The sequence below is a fragment of the Mus caroli genome, unplaced genomic scaffold (assembly GCF_978045245.1).
Source record: "Mus caroli unplaced genomic scaffold, Mus_caroli_1 scaffold_1, whole genome shotgun sequence".
Taxonomy (NCBI): domain Eukaryota; kingdom Metazoa; phylum Chordata; class Mammalia; order Rodentia; family Muridae; genus Mus; species Mus caroli.
Window position 1 is genome coordinate 34,604,155 of NW_028227256.1, and position 7,864 is coordinate 34,612,018.

General features: G+C 50.0%; 1 protein-coding gene across 1 annotated transcript in view; it reads right to left on the bottom strand.

Annotated features, from left to right (window-relative positions):
• The window catches only part of Cracdl (CRACD like), a 108,010-nt gene extending 100,356 nt beyond the window's left edge, over nt 1-7,654 (bottom strand). Inside the window, exon 1 of the mRNA XM_029482952.2 lies at nt 7,372-7,654. The gene's annotated coding sequence lies outside the window, so the exon portion shown is untranslated. The remainder of the gene's footprint in view (nt 1-7,371) is intronic.
• Between the last annotated feature and the right edge of the window lie 210 nt (nt 7,655-7,864).

The window sequence follows — 7,864 nt, forward strand, 5'->3', positions numbered from 1 at the left end:
CATACAAGAGAACAGTCAAGGAGCAGTTCCACGGCAGTGAGCAAAAGCACAAGTCTGGACCAAACCTGGTCTATCTAACAGGCCTGCTCAGTGCAGTTCGTTCTGCTCTGGCCTTCCCTGTTTGCTCAGCCAGATCCTCCTTCACCTACAGCCTCCTGGTGTCTCTCTGTTCTAGAATGTAATACCAGATAAGACTCATCTACTACAACACCTCAGCCCCAAGGCCTGTGGTTTCTCATGAAGATCATGAGGAAAACATTGAGAACATGAGCCAGGCCTCAGAAAATTATAACTGACTCCTCCAAATGACGATGCATGTATCCTGAGATCCCACCCACAACCTAACTGTGTGTGGAAAGCATATGGACACAAAGATAGAAAGATATACAGAGGGGTACAAAGGAGCTAATTTCCAACAGAGATTCTGGCGGGTGCCTAACAATTATTCAAAACGACATGGATTTTAGGTCCTCTGGAAATGATCCCCGTTTACAGAGTGAGTCACCAACCCTGGGAAGAGATAAGGCTGTGTGCTATCAGACTTTTAGTGGGTGTATTAGTCAGGGTTCTCTAGAGTCACAGAACTTATGGGTAGTCTCTATATAGTAAGGGAATTTGTTGATGGCTTACAGTCTGTAGTCCAACTCCCAGCAATGGTCAGCAGCAGCTGTGAATGGAAGTCCAAGGATCTAGCAGTTGCTCAGTCCCACAAGGCAAACAGACAGAGAGAGAGTAAATCTTCCTTCTTTCAATGTCCTCATGTAGGTCTTCAGGAGAAGGTGTAGCCCAGATTAAAGGTGTGTGCCACCACACCTTTCATCCCAGATGACCTGGAACTCAGAGATCTCCCTGTCTTAAGTCTTAATCTTCTGGAATTCATAGCCACTATGCCTCAAGATCTCCATGCCAAGATCCAGGTCAGAAACTTGTAACTCCCAGACTCCAGATTAAGATCACTGGTGAGCCTTCCAATTCTGGATTGTAGTTCATTCCAGATATAGTCAAGTTGACAACCAGGGATAGCTACAGTGGATGAGTTTGTCCCTCATCTCCTCATCGCCATTGCCCTTAGGATATAGCTTCTAAGTCACAAGTTGTGTGCATGGGAAGGGCCAAAAAGAGTGAACTGGGGTGGGGGGAGGGTTGGAACATTCAGAGCTCAACAGTTGGGATTACATACTGCTATTGCAGAGGGCTCAGTTCCCAAACCCTCATTGGATGGCTCAGAGCTAACTGTAACTCCAGCTCCACGGGATCTGACACTGTCTTCTGGCTGCCACAGCACTGAATTCATAAGCATTCATGCTTAGTAGTGTTTTGTTTCAATAGAAGCCCTAAGACATGTATGTATGTATGTATGTATGTATTCATGCATGCATGTATGCAAGCATGTATGTGTGACTGAGATATAAAACAAGATCATATTGGAATAGCAGGTACAGACCAGAGGTGACACTCTGGAATGGTCACTGCAACTCCCATGTCAGCTTCAGAGATGCAAACAGAACTCAAGAGAATGTGCGGACCCTGTGCCCACCCATGTAGGCAATGTGCCTGGCCACAGAACCAGACCAAGGACTGGCTGGGACCGGTTTTCAACAAGCCTCCAAACAGCACATGTGACAGTGAGCTTTCCCCGCATGGCCACTTCTCTTTTGGAAGCAACCAAAAGCCCAACTCTAAAATAGATATGACCAAGCTTCGCTGCCCAATACAGACCTGCACCTGCTCCCAGAAGATCCTGGGCGCCTCATCTCACCTATATCGATACGAGAAGGATTTCACAAAAATAAATTCAAGACAGAAAACAAAATTGAGAAACTAACTTGAGGCTAGCCTTTTATGTGCCTTTGTTTTACTGTTTGAGATCATTGAGTTCAGAGGAAAAGATTGTACATGTATTACACGAATTCTGTAAGATATATTAAATACAGTATGTGTGTATTAAACACAGGAAGGTTTGGGAGACCCAAAAGAGGCCTAATATTCATGACATCCTAAATATACCTGAGACAGCTGGGCATCAGAAAGCATGCCACTCTAAATACAGACAAGAGGAACGGGCCAATCCAGCTGCCCATGGATGACACCTGGTCTGGTCCTTTGGTTGTGATATGGAGAACAGGGTACTCCCATATCCCCTCAGTAGAAAGTGTGCGTCCTTGACTTGGGGCACCTACAATATATGTGGCATCACAGCTAGTACTTCAAGTCTGGTCCCTGGAATCCCATATTAGCTGGGATGCTGCAGAGAGGTGGATACAGAAGGCTTGTGATGAGCCTCGGGCGCGGGTGCTATGGGCTAACGGCATCTACCTCGCCTCTCGCTGCACGCTTGATTCCATCAAGGTCATTTCCCACATGGCACCCCTGCTACCAGCTCTGCTCAGGAACACTATGTGCTACAGATATGCCCATCTGTCTTACATAATATCGGATCCCAAAGGCTGAAGAACCCTTCAGTGCTTTATGTCACTTCACTAAGAAGTCTCACTGGGCATTCTAATAAATGCCCCTGCCCGTTCTTATTTATTTTGTAAGCATACATGTAGGTGGAGAGGGCAGCCTGTGGGAGTCAGTTCTCTCCTTCTACCACATGGGTGCAAGGGATTGAACTCAGGTCATCAAGACTTGGGGGCAGATGCCTCCACCCGCTGAGCCATCTCATGGGCCTCCTCTACTGCAGTCTGCTAAGGTCAACACTTGCAAATACTTAATAAGGCATTCTCTACATAATTCGATACCCAACATAGTGTGTGTGCACACACGTGTATGTGTCTGTGCATGTGTGCATGTGCATCTGTGTGTGTGCACATATGTGTGTGTGCATGCATAGAGATGTGTGGTGTGTGTGCATGCATGTGCATCTGTGCTTGTGTGTGTGTGCATGTGTAGGTATGTGTATATGTGTGTGTGCATCTGTGCATGTAGGCATATGTGTGTGCATGTGTGTGTGCGCACCACATTCCTATTCCATGGGAGCCTGAGGTCACAGGCTTCTAAGCAGTTCTGCAGAAACCAAAGCCTGACCTCCTCATTGGCTTGGACTTCCTGCTTTGGGAAAGCAAAGTCCCTTCGACATTTCCACGTCCCACAAGTTACTGAATCTTTCTAACTGTTTCTTGGAGACCGTGCATATCACAGCTAATGGGCCTGGGGCCTCCCACAGACAAGAGCATTTGGAAGCAGAACTTAAGAGGCAAATATTTCTGGAGGTTCTTCAACTGCATACATTTAAAGATTGGTCCCACACACCACAGTTAGATAAAGGCCTGAGGAGCTGATAGCGTTCCATGCCTTGCCTCCCTAAAGGCTCTTTCCTTCTCTCTTTTCACAGAAAACATCATCACAAAAGCCCCTTGAGACTGCCTCCTCCCAGGGATCTCTTCAGGAATGCTATGGGGATTTCCAAGGTTGATGGTTGATGCTGACACACCTGAGTGAGCTTTCATCTCTTTCGGCTCACTACTGAGGTTGCAGAACACAGACGCGGCACCTTGGGATGGTGAGCTGGAACACCCTTAAAGCAATCCGAAGCATCGTCCAGATCACATGTGTGTGATTCTCAGGCCCTCCTACCTGACCCAAACGTTCAACGCTGTCTTCTGGATTTGATGAGAATCATGAACAGGGTCTGATGAGAAGTCACCATTTCCCTTCAGCTTAGAGAAAACAAGAAGAGCTCAGCGGGCCCGGTCCCCTTGCAGGTGACACTGCTAGTACCTCAGGTCTCTCAATAGTGAAAGAGATGTGTACAGCAGCCACACAAACCGCTGGCTGGTCCAAAGGATGCTTTGAGCAGGTCTCTGGCTCCTTCTCACATCCATATGGCTAAGTCCACTGGAAGGCTCATCTCTTCCAAGAACCTTTGCCTTCAACACCTCGCATGAACCCAGCATGAACAAAGGCCAGGGTTCACATACACAGCACCAGCCCTGCTATGGGCAAGCCTTGTTCCCTCAATGACTCCTAAGCCCTCTGAACTGTTACAGGCTTTTCTGCCATTCTTCAATCTCATCATAATAAATGAGAGTACCAAGTACACTGTGGCTCCTTTAGACGAAGCAGCCACATTAATTCACGGAAATTAACAAGTCCAGCGCGTGTAACCCAGGGCAGCCTACCCAGAAACACAGAGACAGGGATGGAGAAGCACCTTCTTGTTTGCTCGCTCTTTTCCTTCCATCTCCCAACCCCATGCCACTTTCTCCAGGGACAGTGGAGTAGGGCGATTACATTTTAAATAAATCAAGGCAGGATATGGTTTCCAACCACGTACCACAAAGTGTAATGATCTAGTCAGGACAACTGGAATATCCAGCACCCCAAGAATTTAATTATTTCTTTGCATCAGGAACACTCACAATATTCTCTTTTTGGATTTGAAACATATATTGTAACTTATTTTTACCTATAGTCACCTCGCTGTGTCAGAACATGTTGCCCTCATAGAATAAAATAATTTGTGTTTATGTTCCCTTCAGAGATCAGTGACAGAGCCTAGCTGTTTCAGCCTAAAGTTCTGGTGTAAGCTTGTATTCAACTACAGAAGAAACCACCTAAGAAACATTCCTGGCCCCAGGTATGGAAAAGCTCTTCAGGTCCTGGGAAGGGGAGATTGGGAAAGCTCCCCTGCTCCAGGAACCTCTGAAAGGTTGAGAGAGAGGTGGCAAACACAGGGAGCTTTGGCCCAGCTTCCTGTGTGCAATGTTGGGAAAAGGCTGCCCAGAAAGGCAAAATGGCAACCTGGTGTGGCAGTAACACACTACACAGCTCCTGGTCAGGTTAGCAGCTACCTTATAGAGAGAGCTTGATGAAGCCTTAGGGGAAGGAGTTCTGATAGCCAAAGCAAAGACCAGCTAAATAATATCAGAAGAAACCCTAGCCAGGAAACTGATGTAGCATGGGGATGGGGGTGGGGCAGAGGAGGAGGGACTCCCTGGGGAACAGCAAGACCAATACACAAGAGGCAACCTCCCTATGTCCAGATTTCACTGTGGCTTTTTCTGGTGTCTGGCCACCACTTCAACAAGAAGGTTCCTAAAGAAGGACTTGGGGAACAAGCTGCTTTCAGCTACACAGTGATTGAAATATCACTTGAATTTGACCCAAGAAAAACTAGAAGTGAGTATACCAAAAAGGGAGCCAGGACATTCTGTCTGGGCCACAAAATTAAATTCACATCAAAAAGCTGCACCCCTTCACAATAAACGCACAACAGGAGATGTATCTACCCTTCCCGGACCCCCCATGCAGATGCTTCCGCTGGGTCTCTTTACAACACAAACAATATTTATAAGACTACCTGCCTGGGCTAAGTTCCAGGCGGAAAGCACATAGTCTCAAGCTTGCCAAGTCAAATGCAGGCCTACTAGGCCATCCCAGACAACTTAGCCCACCGGAGGGCCCAAGCAGTCACAGTCTCCCATTGTAGCTGAGAACTCTCCCAGAGCTGGCTACTATGTAACATTCCGGCCGTTGTAACAACATACTACAGGCTGCGTGGCTTATAAACAAGAGAAGTCTGCTCCTCGCAGTTCTGGGAGTCTAAGATCCAAGCATCCCAGCATCTGGGACCTGGTGAGGGTTGTTTCCTGACTCAGAGATGCAGCCAAAGGAGGGAAGACGCTCTCTGGAATGTTGATTATAATGTGCCCTAATTCAGTGCAAGGGGCACCATCTCATAAAACCACCATCACCGCAGAGCCCCCGGGATAGAAATCTGGAAGTGGGCACACACGCGGAATGCTATCACCTCTCTGCTTCTCCATAAGGGCAAGCCGAGGCACGATTTGATAAGGCCCAAAGAACCACGCTCAGCCTTGATGCTCCCGGCTCAACTATCCTAGCAGCCAACCCACTACACACCAAACCCATTTGCCAGCTCCTGCAGCATGGCTCTGCAGCAGCTATGGATGGATACTACCCTTATTGGCTACTACACTGATTCTATACATGGGAAAGGGCTGCTGGAGAGACAGAAACAAATCTAGAACCTTAGCGAGAAAGACAAACGCCTCTCTGGTTAAAAAAAAAGAAGAAAAATCAGTCATGTTACTAGAAATGTTAAATGCAACCAACATTTTGAAGCATTTAAAACAAATATGAAAACCCATGATTTACAAAGTACCTCAATTTTAAGTAAAGGACAGAACCAGTCTTCCTGATCTCTCGGCCTTGTCTCATGCTCCGATATGGACCAGCACAACCCTAGAATTCAGCGTGGAATGCAGCCCAGCTCAACGCGAGGCAGGCATCTTCAGCCACCAGCACTGAACTTTGTCTCCATCATTTTATAATCTCAAAGAGCTCTCAGGTGATCCCTGATCCTCATTCATCTCAGGTGCACGTTGGCATGACCGAGCTCCCAAGGAGCATCAGGGCTGAGATTCTATTTCGTGGTTGCTATGTATTTAGGTAAATGGAAGGAAGTCCCAGCCTCCACCAAAGGAGGGGCTTACTTTAAAATAGTTCTGGAAGGTGCGAGGGCTCCCAAGAGAGCGACAAACAACCCAGGTGCCTGTCTTCCCACTTGGATTTTCTGGTTCATTTCTGACACGGTGCCAACTGGCCACCTGCAGGCCACAAGTCCAGTCACACCGCGGCCTTCCTATCCCCTTGCATTTCAAAATCAAAAACAAACAAACAAAACAAACAAACAAACAAACTAAAAAACCCAAAACAAACGCTTGCTCATTTGGGTAACTACCCCACCTCTCGGCGCTTGTACACCTACCTACCTCATACTGAAAACGAAGTCCTGCCGGTTAGTAAATGACTGCTCAGCAAATATTTGTTGATTCAAATTCTGATTATGTCTAAGATTAAACTCAGACTCCCCTCTGGTGGCTTGTAACCTAAGCCCCAAGCCTGTTAAATAAACCATGACCCGAAGCATAAGGAAGACAGTCTGTGTGTCCACCGTCTCCCTCACCGTGGCCCTGGGAGACAGACGCGATTAGGCTCTGGTACTAAGAACTGAAACGCGGGCACCAAGCCCTGCACCCCCCCCCCCCCCGTTTTCTTAGTGTTAAAACTGGTTAAACTGCTCAGCTCTGCCTCACATTTCAAAGTTAAGTCCAGCAAAGCGCTCAGAGGAAAACTTTGGGCACTTGCGCGTCTGGCTTCTCTCGGCCCCACCGACCATAGTGTCGTGGACGTGGCCCCCACAGGGGTGGCGTGGGCACCCTTCACGTCCAAAGGGCCCTGGGCTACCTGAGCTCTGCTCGCCACTACCTCCCCAGCCCCACGTCAGGACGCGACTTCGGGAACGGGTCAGACTCTCACCCCCAACCCGGCTCCCTCCAACCTCCCTGGGTCTGCGCCCCACGCGTGCTGCGTGGCCACGCCATTTCAGACTGTCCCAGGTACCTGGCACTGGAGCGTGGCCGTGTTTGGCGAGCGTGCGGGGAAGGGCTCAGTCCTCGGGGACAAGCGGGGGCTGCTCTGCCGGGGTGCGCGTTGACCCCCGACCGCAGCGTCGAGGGCCGGCGGCGCCGCGCAGCAGGTGGCGGTAGGGCGCGGGTAGCGCGGGGTCTGCGGTCGGGGGATGGACGCGGACGCGGGCGCGACCCTCGGGCGGCCGCGCTGGCCCTGCGCTGGGCGCGCGCTCCCGGCTCCCGGCTCGGCTGCGCGCGGCCCGGCGGGGGCGGACGCGGCTGTTCCGCTCTGCTCAGCTCTGCTCCGCGCCGCCCAGGCCCGCGCGCCTCCCCCGCGCCGCTCCCGCCGGGCACGCGGGACCCTGGCCACCCCACGTGGCGGCGCTGCAGAGCTGGGAGCTTGGCTGGCTCCTGCCTGCGCGAGGTCCGAGGGCCCGGGGACCCCCGCCGGGACGAGGACGCCCACGATCGCGGCTCCTGCGCAC